Consider the following 16,751-nt stretch of genomic DNA (forward strand, 5'->3'; position numbering starts at 1 on the left):
GAATGGGTGAATTTAACTCAGATGACCATTATATTTCTGTGGGCAGGAATCCCTTAGAAGAAATGGAGTAGCCATCATGGTCAACAAAAGAGTTCGAAATGCAGTACTTGGATGCAATCTCGAAAACGGCAGAATGATCTCTGTTCATTTCCAAGGCAAATCATTCAATATCACTGTAATCCAAGCCTATGCCCCAACCAGTAACGCTGAAGAAGCTGAAGCTGAACGGTTCTATGAAGACCTACAAGACCTTTTAGAACTAACACCCAAAAAAGATGTCCTTTTCATTATAGGGAACTGGAATGCAAAAGTAGAAAGTCAAGAAACACCTGGATTAACAGACAAATTTGGCCTTGGAATATGGAATGAAGCAGGGCAAAGTCTAATAGAGTTTTGCCAAGAGAACGCACTGGTCATAGCAAACACTCTCTTCCAACAACACAAGAGAAGACTCTACACATGGACATCTCCAGATGGTCAACACCAAAATCAGATTGATTATATTCTTTGCAGCCAAAGATGGAGAAGCTCTATACAGTCAGCAAAAACAAGACTGGGAGCTGACTGTGGCTCAGATCATGAACTCCTTATGGCCAAATTCAGACTTAAATTGAAGAAAGTAGGGAAAACCACTAGACCATTCAGGTACGACCTAAATCAAATCCCTTATGATTATACAGTGGAAGTGAGAAATAGATTGAAGGGACTAGATCTGATAGACAGAGTGCCTGATGAACTATGGACGGAGGTTCGTGACAATGTACAGGAGACAGGGATTAAGACCGTCCCCAAGAAAAAGAAATGCAAAAAAGCAAAATGGCTGTCTGAGAGGCCTTACAAATAGCTGTGAAAAGAAGAGAAGGGAAAAGCAAAGGAGAAAAGGAAAGATATTCCCATTTGAATGCAGAGTTCTAAAAAATAGCAAGGAGAGATAAGAAAGCCTTCCTCAGTTATCAGTGCAAAGAAATAGAGGAGAACAACAGAATGGGAAAGATGAGAGATCTCTTCAAGAAAATTAGAGATACCAAGGGAACATTTCATGCAAAGATGGGCTCAATAAAGGACAGAAGTGGTAGGGACCTAACAGAAGCAGAAGATATTAAGAAGAGGTGGCAAGAATACACAAAAGAACTGTACAAAAACGATCTTAGGACCCAGATAATCACGATGGTGTGATCACTCACCTAGAGCCAGGCATCCTGGAATGTGAAGTCAAGTGGGCCTTAGAAAGCATCACTACGAACAAAGCTAGTGGAGGTGACGGAATTCCAGTTGAGCTATTTCAAATCCTGAAAGAAGATGCTGTGAAAGTGCTGCACTCAATATGCCAGCAAATTTGGAAAACTCAGCAGTGGCTACAGGACTGAAAAAGGTCAGTTTTCATTCCAATGCCAAAGAAAAGCAATGCCAGAGAATGCTCGAACTACCACACAAATGCACTCATCTCACAGGCTGGTAAAGTAATGCTCAAATTAAACTCTGTACTAAGGATTATATAACAGCAATGTACCCTGCTTGAGGATAGTTTCTCCTTCCTGATAATTTTCTGTCTAATCCTGTTATCTTAAAATGTAAATTATGGGAGAGTGTCTAGTAAGATCTTTACAAACTTGAGACATTCTTTTGATTTATTGTAATAACTAATTTAAAAAGTATATCGCTCCCTTGCTAACACTAGCAAGGGGGACATTCTCTGTCCCCCTTCTGATGTCTATGTCAGAAGTTTTCTCTGTCCCTTATCTCACTTTAATAAAACTCTGCTACACAAAAGCTCTTGAGTGATCAAGCCTGGTCCCTGGTCCTGAAGCTAAATCTTCTTCTTTGGAGATCACAAATCCAACATTGTTCACTGTAAGCTATCAGTACACACAAATGAGCATGCACACAGATACATTTTCTCCCCATGATTTGTTTTTCCTTCATGTTACTTTTCACTCTTTGTTATTATATAGTAACTAATTATGTCACTATTTTATTGTCACACTCCTGACCAGGCGACTCTGTTACTAACTTTTGGTGTCCCGTCACTAAACACTTACCATATTCTTAATAAATATTTGTTCAATTAATTTGCCTAACATATATTCAGGGACATGACCTTTCCAGAAGGCTGAAGAACAAGAGGCTGAGATGTAGGTAAGGTACCTCGAGAGACTGATATTTTTTTTTCCCTCCAGATTTGGGTATAACCTGACTGATTCTGAGTTTTTTCAAGGTTCAAGAGTGCCCAAAGATTGCTCAATTTGTTTTGTAATGAAAATAATTGACAGTTAGTACAGTATCTTCCCAAATGATACAAGCTCTGATTAGAAAAGATCTTGGTAGAAAAAAATTGGGTAATTTCTTGGATCATGCCAGAGTCATTGTAAATGGAGGGAATTAGAGACATTTGAGGAAATACAACTGAATTGCTGTGGGATTAGTTGTAGGGGTTGAGAATGCTAAATCAAAGCTGACTCTCTTGTTCATGGTTTTTCTCATTTAACTAATTCCTCAATGGAGGTAATAGTACTTTCACTTTACAGCTTGGGCTGCGTGTACAGCATCCGTAGCACCCGTACTTTCCATGGGAGATCCAGGAGCTGAGCTGGAGAAAGCCCTGATAAGTCAGACCATCTTTCTGCTCTGTGTCCAAGTCGCTTCTGAAAAGCTTATGACCCCTTGGCTAGGTAAGATGAAAATCTAATTCAACCTACAGGGTATATTTGTTCATTTGTGCTAAGTTGCTTCAGTCATGTCTGACTCTTTGTAACTCTATGGAGCCCGCCAGGCTCCTCTGTCCGTGGGATTTTCCAGGCAAGAATACTGGAGTAAGTTGTCATTTCCTTCTTCAGGGGATCTTCCTAACTCAGGGATTGAACTTGTGTTTCTTATGTCTCCTGCATTGGCAGGCAGGTTCTTTACCATTAGTGACACCTGTGATGTCCACAGGGTTTATTAGAGGTGAGTTAGGGAGAAGGGCGAGGTCGCCTTCTCCAGATATTCTGTAATCTGTGTGAAACTTTGAAGAAAAAAACAAATCTAAAAACTGTTACCTGAGCTCCAGTAAAAGTTGAAAGCATAACTATAATTATTAGGTTGTACCTTTCTCAGAGTAATAATAATATACTACTCTTAAAAGAGAAAGTACTTGCTAAAATATTCGAATCATAAAACTGTTTTTCTTTTTCTTGGTACACAGAACTGGGAGGTATTAGGTGGCTTTGAATGTTGACGTTTTCTTTCTGTTCTAGTGGAACATGATAATTCAACTTGTTGCTTTGCCCCAAATTATTGCCAAGTGATCTTGTTTGTGTGCATACAAAAAAAGAGTGAGCAGAAACTTGAGGATTAATCTCTCCAAAACTGGAGCAGACTATATGACTCGTATGAAGTTCCATGATTATTTGAAAGTCTTTAGAGTGAATATGTAGCCTTGATTGAAAGAATAATAAACTTATTTAGGAATATTAAAAAATAGCATTGTTTTATATTTTTAGAAAAATTTTTAGCTAAAATTAAAAATTTTTAGCATTGTTAACTGCTAAGAAAAACTGGATTCATCAATAGTTGAAAAAGCATATCCATAAATAACTACCTGTGACTGTGTGTATAATAAGTGGCTTCCCTCATAGCTCAGCTGGTAAAGAATCTGTCTGGGATGCAGGAGACCCTGGTTTGACTCCTGGGTTGGGAAGATCCACTGGAGAAGGGATAGGCTACTCACTCCAGTATTCTTGGGCTTTCCATGTGGCTCAGCTGGTAAAGAATCTTCCTGCAATATGGGAGACCTGGGTTCGATCCCTGGGTTGGGAAGATCCCGTGGAGATCTTCCACTCCAGTATTCTGGCCTGGAGAATTCCATGGACTGTATAGTCCATGGGGTTGCAAAGAGTTGGACACGACCGAGTGACTTTCATTTTCACTTTCTTTTCATGTATAATAAACCTAACATTAAGATGAGAATAAAGTAAAACTTAGCTTCAGAGGTATATTGAGAGAAACAGAAGCTTTCTGGTCATGTCATTGCTATATGCACATGAATTTCTTCTTTTATTTTTTAACGAACTTTTTGAAATGATCATCTCCAAACTTGAAATTGGAGGCTGTGGCTCCTTGAAAAATATATTTATATGTTATATATATACACATAATATGTAACATGTAATATATGTTAACATGTGCTGTTGTTTGTTGTTCAGTTGCTAAGTCATGTCCGACTTTTTGCAACCCCGTGAGCTGCAGCATGCCAGGCTTCTCAATCCATTACTGTCTCCCAGAGTTTGCTCAGACTCACGTCCATTGAGTTGGTGATGCCATCCAACCATCTCATCCTCTGTCGCCCCCTTCTCCTCTCGCCTTCAATCTTTCCCAGCATCAGGGTCTTTTCCAGTTTGTGGGCTCTTTGCATCAGGTAGCCAAAGGATTGGAGCTTCAGCTTCAGCATCAGTCCTTCCAACGAATATTCAGGGTTGATTTCCTTTAGGATTGACTGCTTTGATCTCCTTGCTGTCCAAGGGACTCTCAAGAGTCTTCTCCAACACCATAGTTCAAAAGCATCAATTCTTCGGCACTCAGCCTTCTTTATGGTTCAACTCTCACATCCATACATGACTACTGGAAAAATCATAGCTTTGACTATATGGAACTTTGCTGGGAAAGTGATGTCTGCTTTTTAATGCACTGTCTAGTTTTGTCATAGTTTTCCTTCCAAATAGCAAGCATCTTTTAATTTCATGGCTGCAGTCACTGTCTGCATTGATTTTGGAAACAAGAAAATGAAATCTGAGACTTTTCCCACATTTTATCCATCTATTTGCCATGGATTGATAGGATCAGATGCCATGATCTTAGTTTTCTGAGTGTTGAGTTTTAAGCCAGATTTTTCACTCTCCTCTTTCAATTTTATATATATAAAACATAAATTTCCCCAAGCCAATTTTATATACTGAGTTGCCTGATATTCTGTCAGTGTACTTTGCATACTTTACACAATCTGAATGTAAATCTTCAATGGATTTCGCCAGTGCTAAGCTCTGTGCATATGCCCAGCAGATATAAGCAGCCCCAGTAAGAGTCTTCACTTAGTCATTGAGGACATCCTAGATGTCATATATTGCATAACAGTCATGAGTAGTCAGGGTCCAAATTTCCTATCATTCTTAAGGGAAACACAATATGGATGATAAATAAGTGAGGCAGGAATGATAGACATTTCCTTTTTTAAAAGGATTCATCTGAATAGTGACAAAATTGGCTCAATCCTTACATATTTTTCCTCTACTGAATTCTTCTCTTAGTGAGGTCATTGCTAGGTTTTCAGCAGTGTTCATGAAAATCTATAATCATTTTTTGAGATTATAAAAATAGGCTGAAATGGAAAGCTGAAAATAAAAATGTAAGAAAGGAAATAAAGGAAAATATGTGAATAAAATGATTGCCTGTGGTTCTCAAGAGAGTTATTATTTATCTACTGATCAAAAAGGGTTTTGCCATACTTCACTTCATTCATGGGTCTACCTAGATTCTTTCTGAATCAGTCAGAAAAGAGAAGTGAACTTTTATGTGTAGTTTATGATATACTATTTTGCTTTATCACAAAAACAGCCTTTAAAAGCCACAGCTCTACTATTTGAGTTTCAACATGATTTCACTGAACTTACAGAATGCCCAATCTTTGGCGACCTGGGAATAAGAACTGGTTATGATTATCTGAGAATACAGTTGTGTTGAGTATGCCGTGGGTGATAGGAAAGAAATAAGAGATGTAGCCTTTGTTCTTAAGAAGCTCAGTTTTATTATGAGAGAATTTGCCCCAACTTTTCATACACATGCTCTTGAGCTATCCTTGAAATGGGTATTAATTATCAAGTTAGGGCTCACTAGGGGAAAAAAAGAAAAAAACTTATTTCTACATTCCAGAAATCCAACAAATCAAGGAATTATAGAATGTCAGAGGCAGGAAAAGACATTAAGAACCATTCTAGTTCATCCCCTTCAAATGCCAATTGGGGCAATCATTCCTTTGAAACGTTATGAAGGAACATTTTAGGGAGTTTTTTGAGAAGGAAATTAACAAGTTATCTGGGATATTAATCTATTTCACTTGAGCAATTTTGAAGAAATCCAAATGTCTAGGCCAATTTGAATGCCAAGGACAAGCAGAGATTTTGTGTCTTTGACCTTATTTTGTTGAGCACAGAAGTGGAAACTAGAGAATTAACCTTAGAGCAACAGGAGTGGGAACTATATCTGTACATTTTCCTGAAAACTTTAGTCCATTAAATTTGACTGAAGAACTGGCATAATTTACACCTTAAATTAAGAAATTATAAAGAACTTGCATTCCATTTTATACACGAATTCAGAAACATTATACTTTCTTGGAGTGAAAACTTTTAACAACTCAGGAGTGTGATTTGCATACCAGGTCTCTAATGTGTTATCACTGTGCTAACAAAGAAAGTCGCTCAGTCATGTCCAACTCTTTGCGACCCCTTGGAATGTAGCCCACCAGGCTCCTCTGTCCATGGGATTTTCCAGGCAAGAGTACTGGAGTGGGTGGCCATTTCCTTCTCTAGGGGATCTTCCCAACCCAGGGATCACTCTGGTCTTCTGCATTGCAAGCAGACACTTTACCATCTGAGCCACAGGGAAACCCAGCAAAGAAAAGAACTCTCAAAGAGGTTAAATGATCATCAAGTTGCAGTACTTCTGGGTGGCATACACTGGGTGGCATTACACCCAGTACTTCTGGGTGACACAGCTACCATTCAAAACTAAACTTGTCTGATCTCCAGCAGCAAAGGTCAGCCTACTGACTATGGCCAGCTTGTTCCTAGCATTTAACGGGCAACATTTGAAGATGGCCATGGACACCCATATCTGTGAAGAAATCAAAAAGAACAGGGGACTTCTCCCCTGACCCCACCCCTTATTCTACATGGCAGCACTTGCCACAAGCACTACTTGTCCACTTGCCTTGAATCCTGGCTGAGGGATATCAGAGGAGAAAAAAAAAGATCATAATTTCAATGCAAGGTTTGGTGGTACTTTTAACTCTGCTCTTGTTCCCAGTCCACCTGCTATTCTTTTCTTTTTAGAGTTCTAAACACCTGTTTCAGTTATTGTGTTACATCTCTATGTAACAGCTACATAACAGTGAGGGAGACAAGATGGTGTATATATACTCCATGTTCTGCAGAGCCAAAATTTCTCATATGAATTAAAATATACCTATGAGTAATAGAAGGGGAAAGACTTGGGGCATAGTCTGGTCCAAGCTTCCAGACTAGAAGCATTTTTATTCTAAGAAATCTCTAGGAAAGAAGTTTTCATATCTTTTCACAGCTCCTTCCAGGGTTGGGTCACTCAGTCAGAAAGAAAAATCCATAGATAAGATAGAATCTTCTTTATTGGGAAAGGGAATTCTTATTTAATATTTCATTAAATACAATTTACCAAATTTTGAGTGCCTACTGTAGTTGAAAACCCAATATTCTGAGAGATGGAGAAAATGCTGGTGGTCAACTTCCCCTTGCCACTCTCTCATAGGCATCTCCTCAGTGTTCATCTGGATAAGCTAATTTGGGTTCTCTGTGAAATTATACATACTTATGCTTCAGCGACCTAGTCCCTTAAGGGATGTTTTGTTACCCTATCTTTAGCACCTGGTAAGGCAAACATCCAATCAGTTCAGTTCAGTTCATTTCAGTCACTTAGTTGTGTCTGACTCTTTGCGACCCCATGAATCGCAGCACGCCAGGCCTCCCTGTCCATCACCAACTCCTGGAGTTTACTCAAACTCATGTCCATCAAGTCAGTGATGCCATCCAGCCATCTCATCCTCTGTCGTTCCCTTCTCCTCCTTCCCCCGATCCCTCCCAGCATCAGGGTCTTTTCCATTCAGCCATGAAATTAAAAGATGCTTACTCCTTGGAAGGAAAGTTATGACCAACCTAGACAGCATATTAAAAAGCAGAGACATTACTTTGCCAACAAAGATCTGTCTAGTCAAGGCTACGGTTTTTCCAGTGGTCTTGTATGGATGTGAGAGTTGGACTATGAATAAAGCTGAGTGTCGAAGAATTGATGCTTTTGAACTGTGGTGTTGGAGAAGACTCTTGAGAGTCCCTTGGACTGCAAGGAGATCCAACCAGTCCATCCTAAAGCAGATCAGTCCTGGGTGTTCATTGGAAGGACTGATGCTGAAGCTGAAACTCTAATAATTTGTCCACCTGATGTGAAGAGTTGACTCATCCAATAAATATTCCTAAATATTGGATGAATTGTCTTGAGGCTTTAGAAATGTGACCTTCAAGTTAAAGGGACTTAGAAAATATGAACATTTTATTTTTTAAGTTTAACTTTTTTTCTCAATGCAGTTTTTTTGTTGAGATATAATTGATATGTAACATATTATATTGGCTTCCCAGGTGGTGCTAGTCATAAAGAACACGTCTGTCAATGCAGGAGATGTAAGAGACGTGGGTTCAATCCCAGGGTTGGGAAGATCCCTTGGAGGAGGGCATGGCAGCCCACTCCAGTAATCTTACCTGGAGAATCCCATGGATTAGAGGAGCTTGGTGGGCTATATCTATAGCCTCGCAAAGAGTGAGGCATGACTGAAGTGACTTAGCAGGCATGCATAACATTTTGTTACTTTCAGGTGTATGACATATTAATTAGATTTTCACATACATTGCAAAATTTTCACCTAAAGTAAGTATGGTCAATGTTTTTCACCATGTATAGTTACAAGTTATTTTTTCTTGTCTTGAGAACTTTCGGTCTTCCTGGGTGGCACTAGTGGTAAAGAACCCACCTGCCAATGCAGGAGACTCAGGACAATCAGGTTCAATCCCTCACTGAGGAAGATTCCCCTGCAGGAGGGAATGGCAACCCACTCCAGTATTCTTGCCTATAAAATCCCTTGAACAAAGGAATCTGGCAAGTTACAGTCCATAGGGTCACACAGAGTTGGACAAAACTGAAATGACTTAGCAGCAGCAGCATGAGAACTTTCATGATCAACTCTCTTAGAAACTTTGAAATATGCAATACGGTATTATTAACTACAGCAACAATGCCATAGATAACACCCCCATGACTTATTTATTTTATAACTGGAAGTTTGTACCTTTTGATCACCTTTACTCATTGTAGATGAGTGGCTGCTAGAGGCAGGAGCTGGGGGTGTCCTATGCAATATTTTTGGTTGCAGTTTTTTTTATCATGAAAAAAAGCCATAACTGGAAATATGAACATTTTTAAAAGAAAGGAACTTATGGAGGTTTTTCCAGTATCCTTCCCCATACAGGCTATACTCTAGCAACCTTGCCTTTTTACTAAAAATCTGCTTTCTCTAATTTTTCTGAAGATATAGATATTTTGTATTTTCATGTTTCCTGTGGCACAGGCTTTATACTCCTAGGAAAAAGTCCATTGGTAGATTGAACTCTTAAATTTTCAGTTTCACTTACCGCTTTGGATAGTGTCAACTGTTTTCCTTCTTACGACTGAATTCAGTAATGCTTAGCAGTTCCAGGGTTAATAATGTCAGTCAGGGCTGACTTGTCACTGTGGAGAGAGTGACAGGGAGACAAATAGAGATGTGATTTGGCGTGACAATAGGTGGAAATAGCTTCAGGTTCTGTTGATGCACTAGATTGATTATAATCTAGTCTTGCCCTCGTCCCACCCCCCATTTCTTCCCATATCTTTCATCCTTTGAGAAGGAGCAGTAGCTCACCTCCACCAAATGTGTGGGAGTACTTTTGCATACGAAGTCTCTGATTTTTTGCATGAATTGTATTCTGTAGTTATGCAAGCTGAACATAAGCATAAGGAAAATAAAAACAACGCAGATTACAGAGAGGCAGTCCCTGCCAAAGAGCTCTTTGCAAGCCTTATCCAGAACAACGTGTAAAATCTGGAAATTGCCTGTCAGTTATTTGTTCTGCTCAACACCACATGCAGTCATTAATATTTAGAGTCTATTTTACTTCACTTCTGTTTAATCTGAAGACGTCGGACATAGGGAAAACAAAATTGTGGTTTAGATGGCCAAGGATAGGGAATCAGCTCTACTTTAAAGTCAGCCATTGATGGGTCAAAAATTATTTCTTAAGATCTTAAACCAAATGTTACATTTGTACATGACAAAGGCTTTTCTTTCTTTTCCACTTAAAAACAGAGCAAAAAAATGAAACCTACTTGAATTGCAAACTAAGTCATGTTTAGTCACTGGATTCATTCATTACCAACCTGAACGCCAAATTGGCAGAAAATAAAAACCCTGGCAACTCCTGGCTAGGTTGTAGACTTTTTGAAGCACGGTAAAATTACAGAATTCAGAGGAAACTACCCCTCAAATGTGTCCTGAAGTATCTGGCCTTAGTTTAAATGTTCATTAGAGGCCTAATAGGTGCTGTGGTTTTTATGAATGACCCTTCATTCCTTGCTTATGGATGCTCATTTTGGTACTTTGACAGAAGTGTATTGACATGTGCACAATGAGAAGTTTCTTGACAAAGTTTTATCTGAAACCTCACATATCTTTGAAGTGATGCAATATTTAGATCTGCCTAAGGCTCAGATGGTAAAAAATCTGCCTGCAATGCCGGAGACACAGATTCAATCCCTGGGTGAGGAAGATCCCCTGAAGAAGGGAACGGCAACCCACTCCAGTATTCTTGCCTGGAGAATTCCATGGAAGGAGGAGCCTGATGGGCTGCAGCCCATGGGGTCACAAAGAGTCGGACATGACTGAATGACTAACACAACAACTGCATGAGAAGATGGATGAAATAGGCTGTTTGCCCCCCCCCAACCCCCAAATTCACAGATTGAACCCCTTCCCCAAAACGAGGTGGTATTTGGCTTTGGGGAGGTTATTGGGTTTAGAAGAGGTCGTGAGGGATGGGATTATAAGAAGAGGAAGAGAGATCAGATCTCTCTCTCTGTCAGGTGTTCCAGGAAGAGAGCTTTCCCCAGGTAGTGAATTGACTGGTGCCTCCGTCTTGAACTTCTCAGCCTCCAGAACTGTGAGATATAAATTCCTCTTGCTTAAGCCAACCAGCAACCAGTCTATGGTATTATATTATGGCACCCTGAGCTATAGAAGTGAAAATACAATAAGAACATTTGAAATCACCACACCTTTATTAGTTCCTGACTTGCTTAGAGTGCTGTGTATAAAGAAAGAAAATGTTAAGCTTTTGAAACTGCTTAAATTAAACTGTAATAATTCTGAGGAAAATAAATGATAGACGTTGAATTTCACATCATTCCTGGCAACTCTTCAGCTTTTGACTTTCAAATAAAATCTGTCTAAAACTTCAAAGTAATGTGGCATGAATTAATTTTCAGATATAATTTTTTTCTTCAGAGTTCTGTGCAAGGTATTTTTATAGCATTTGGTAATTTTCCGATCGCATCAATGCAGACCGTTTGAAAACTCTTATGCTGTTTTGACTGAAAGCAAAAGGGGGAGCATGCCATTCTAGAAATAACAAAAATATTTTATTTATTCCAAACTCTAGCAATGTTTTTTACATATATATAGCTCACACAAAGAATGAATGGAGAAATATAATGAAATTGGAAACTCAGAAATACCACTTACATCAACTTACTTTAGGGGCTTTGCATTGCATTTGTATCTAAAAAGTTGAAGGTTTTCTAAAACAAAACAAAAAGTATTTCTCAAGTCAGTGTTAACTCTCAACTCAGTTTCATGTGCTCACCAACATTTTTCCCCCCCAGGGGAAATTTTCTTACCCCTCTAAGCATTGCATCAAATTTTAATTCAGCTCAGATAACTCTGCCTAGAGAACTGAGTTGTGTGTGACTTTTTTTTAAGAAAGATTTTTTTTTTGATGTGGTCCATTTTTAAAGTATTTATGGAATTTGTCGCGATGTTCCTTCTGTTTTTACGTTTTGGATTTTTGGCCTGAGATCAGGGATTGAACCTGAACCCCCTGCATTGCAAGGCAAAGTCTCGACCACGTGGTGACCAGGGAAGTCACTTTTTAAAATAGTTTCTGGAGCAGTTATTTTTAAGGACTACTTTCTTGAAACGTTGAGGGATTCATCAGCATCACTTGATTTAAGTAGTGCATACACGGACCAGACACTGACTTTATGTGTGGGGGTGAGTGTGTAATTTCCCAACGTGAGGGGCACGTGATAGAGATACACATGTGACTAGGTATCTTATTATCTTAAAACTAAACTAAATAAATAAATAAATAAAGTAAAATAAAATAGATAACAAGCTTCTATAAAAGTGAAATGATCTCAAGCATAAATGCTATGAAGGAATCACTGTTCTGCTTCTGTATAAGGCCAAACGCCCTTCTTGTGGATGGGTTCTTACTCTCTCTTTGCTTACCTGACTCCTATAATTTCATTTTCTTTTTCTTTCATCACTGACTTCTTCTCTAATGGAATATTTCTGTTAGCTTAAAAATGCCATGGGCCCTGATGGCTCAGTGGTAAAGAATCCACCTGCCAATGCAGGGGACAGGGGTTTGATCCCTGGATTGAGAAGATGCCCCAGAGAAGGAAGTGTTCAACCCACTCCAGTATTTTTGCCTGGGAAATCCCATGGACAGACGAGCCTGGTGAGCTACAATCCATGGGGTTGCAAAAGAGGTGGGCAAAACTTAGCGACTAAACAACAAAATGTCATATTTTCTCTTTGAAAAAAAATTTTCCCTACTCTCCCTTTTCAGCTACTGACTCATTCCTCTGTTTACCTTTACTAGGAAAACTCCTTGAAGGAGCTGTCCAGACACACACTTCCTTATTTCCTTTCCTCTATACCATTCTGGTCACACATGCATCTCAATCACTCCACTGAAATTTCTCCTTCATGGTCCCTACAGTCTCCATATTCTTGAACCCGGGATCAGCTCTAACTTTTATTTGCTCTGTCAGAAACTTCTGTTGTAGCCATTTTTTTCCCTTCTTGAGATATTATTCAGTTGGCTTCTAGGACAAGATCTTCCAGATCCTTTCTCCTATGGTCACTTGTTCTCAGGCTCTTGTGCTGGTTCTTTCTGCTCTTCCCAGTTTCTAATTAATGGAATTCCTTAGGGTGTCATCTTTCACCATTTCCTTCCTAACTATTCTTTCTCCCCAAGAAATCTCATCAACTTTCATGACTCTATATAGTGACCATAAGCTTCTAACTTCCAGATTTCAGTTTCCAGGTATGATTTCTCTCCAGAGCCCATATTCATATTTTCAACTTGTTATACACACCTCTATTTGGAGGTCTAATAGGAACTTCAATTCTAATTTGCCCAAAGATAACTCCTAATATTCCCTCTCCACCTTGCTGCTGCTTTAGTCTTCCCAAACTCAGTATTTAGCACATTATTTTTCTGTTGCTCAGGTCAAAAATGTTGGAGGCATCTTGACCCCCTTCCATTTCCTGATACATTTTCAAGACCTGTTGACCCCACTTTCAAATTATTTTCTGACCTCAATTTGTTTGTCACATGTTGTTGTGTGATGCTACCTGAAATTCACTGAGGCATTCTGTGTTTTCATAAAGTTTTAATTTTTCCTTTTAATAGAGGTCTTTGTGCCTTCTGAAATTTATTTTTGTACATACTTAGGTTGGATTCTAATTTTGTCTCCCTGTGTCCCCTTTCGTGTTTATGTTGCTGTCAATCTGCTCCCAGGGAGCTAGTCCGTGACTAGTTTTATGATGACATTTTACTTTTTTCCACAATGACAGTGTGAACATTGGGAACTCAGTCACATAGCCAGCAATCAGCTTGTCTCAGATTCTGTTTGTGGGATTGTGTCAGTGTTACCCCACCTCCTGCGGTTCAGAGCTCCAGGTTGACAAATAGTCAGGCTCTTTATATGGAACAGGAGAGTCTTCTTTGAGCCCTGGTTTTAAGTAGTAATCACGAGCCTTGTCCTTTGTCTTACATGGAGGTCTTTTAGTGTCATTATTCCCTAGAAACTCCCCCTTTATTGTGAAGGAGTACATGAAGCCTAGATTTGAGGTCTACTTTTTTGGTTCATATTTGTTCCACTGATATGTTACACTTTTTCTGAGCCCAATTTACTCTCATTTTATTTATCTATTAGTATCTCAGAGCTATCTGATAGAAGTCAGGGGTTGACCTGTTTTAATTCAAACAAGGGGTTCCAATGGTGCTATTTCTAGTCTCCAAGATAGACTGTTAGAAAGGTATTTAAAACCAGAAATAACTTTACATATCCTTCATATCATACCACATAGACAGCCACTGATAAATCAAGAGAACTTGGGAGCACTTGATTGACTGGTGAGAGGGAAGAAGAGGACATTTTCTTCTACAACTACCTGTCTTCACGTGTGCCTTTGAAAATATCAGTGATATAAAAGTGACTTCAGGATGAATGACATTGGATGGAGTCTTGGCACATTATTGCAATGGAACAATATCAGGGGTTTTTAGCTCCTAGAAAAATTTAAATCTAAAATATCAATCCAAATGTGTATAACAATAAATCTGTGTCAGAAATTGTGTATGCTAAATGTTTTCACACATTACATATTTTTATTAATGTTTTATAAATGGAATTTCAAAAGGTTATATTACCTACCCAGTTGGAGTAGTCTAGATTTGAACTCCAAATTCCCATTTATTTTATGTTACTATTCTTTCATAGATGAGGGTGAGAAGCAATGTGTTCCACAAGAAAAGAAGACTAATTAGACTAATTCTAGTTTCTTTTCAATTTGATTTAGTTCTCACTTATGTGTCTCAGGCTGCTATCATTTTAACATTCTTCATTCATTTATTCATTCTCTCTGTATATTGTGTATTCACATTGTGCTAGACATGAGTCTACAAAGTCAAATAAGACATGTTCATTTACTCTAACCTACTAGAGATAATTATTCTTCCCTTTTAACATCCCTAATAACTGTGACATATCTTAGACCTGGCAACCAAATATATACACATTTTCACCTTTAAATCATTTACAAAATACATGTATCCACCATTTTATATAAATGGGTAATGACAGTGAACAGATCAACTTTTTTTGGCATATATTTTAGGCATATATCAAGAAAACAATATTTTATGTGACATTAAAGGTCCATGTTGAAAGTATTTCTGTGATCTTGTCAGCATACATTTCTGCATGTGTAAATAAGGCCTTATAATAAATATTCAAAATTCTCCACAGGGAATTTAAATAGGGAAATAAATACATAGCATGACCTCTGTGCATACAGCTTCATGAATTCTTCCCCTTACTAATTGTAAGTAACTTTAAGGTACAGAATATGTCATATTTGTTACCTTTCCCATTGATAACTTAGCATCTCGTAGATTCTCACAACGTATGTGTAAAATATATTGTTTATTGAATCGATATTCAAGTTGCTGATTGGATGGATAGACTGTAAAGAGGAATGGGTGAATGAACTGATGACTTTATTCACATGCAGCTCTGTAAGATGTCTAACACCTCACCGTGTGTCTTAAAAAACTTGATCACTTATTGGGGGCATGTATTAACACTTTAGATTTGTCTTATTTTACCTCCTGGTCATAGAAACTCAGGGCTACAAATAAATGCCAACTTCTTTTGTATCGGGCTACCAGGCAATTTCTGTTATTACAGATTTGAAAGGGTCATCCAAACTACATTTTTTTTTTTTGATTTATCTACTTAACCTATTGTTTAGATACCTAGATTGCCAATAGTCGCTTGATATTATCTCCCTGTACATGGATTTTTATTACAGTGGGACTTGCTATAAAATGCACTGAACCTTTCTGCTATAGATTATGTTGTTTTTACTTGTTGGATGGGCATAAGTAATAAAAAGATGACATGTAACTTTCTAGCTTACAATGAATTTTTTCACTATACTTGTATATATATTTAAAAGTCACTAGCCCCTAGAGAAGCTGTTTTGTTTTAATGTACACATGGGAAAATAAAATACAGAGAGATGAAATAACTTGTTCACTGTTATTTAGTCCAGTGGTCATTCCAGATGTTCTCTTGGGTAGGAAGGATTCATTAACAAAGACAGACATTGCCTTTGAAGAACCTAAGGTCCTGGGGTGGGAGTGGGAACAAATAAAGAGGTAATTATACTACAGTGAACGGAACTATACTTAATGCATGCAAAAGGGTGTTGTGAAAACACACAGGATGTGTTTCTCTAAGTTGTCCAGAAGTCAGTGGAACTTGAATCAAGTCTATGGTTTCAAGTCCAAGACTTGTTCTGCCAGACTCAGACTTGTCTTTAATTTGTCTCTGATTTTCTCTTAGACCTGGTGGAAGCTGGTTAACCAAAGTTGGTGGGATATGTGAGAAGTTAAACTTCAAATGAAGAAAAGAGCTGGATCTCTACTGTGCTGCTTTTGGTATCAGAGACTTCTAAAGAAGGCAGCAGCATGAAATGGGGGTGGGGGGAGAGGCAAGACAGACAAGAGAGCAGGACCCCCTTAGCAGCAACATTAGTAGACAATGGACTTCAAAAGCTAGAATTCTCCATCTCAATTACCTGCTCAGGAAAACCTATTCCATCTTTCATCACAGAGACAAAACATACACATAAGATTTTCTGACTAAGAAAGGGTGAGATGAATCCATAATAGTTTCTTAAATAATTCCTTACTAAAAAGCAAGTAATTCTGAAGATTCTTTATACTTCTTAATTCATAGCAACTGCTAGAGAGACCTTTGCTTTCCAGGATCTGTTGACTGAGAATAGAACATTCACTGTAATGAAA

This window comes from Cervus elaphus, chromosome 30, assembly GCF_910594005.1.
Source record: "Cervus elaphus chromosome 30, mCerEla1.1, whole genome shotgun sequence".
Classification (NCBI taxonomy): domain Eukaryota; kingdom Metazoa; phylum Chordata; class Mammalia; order Artiodactyla; family Cervidae; genus Cervus; species Cervus elaphus.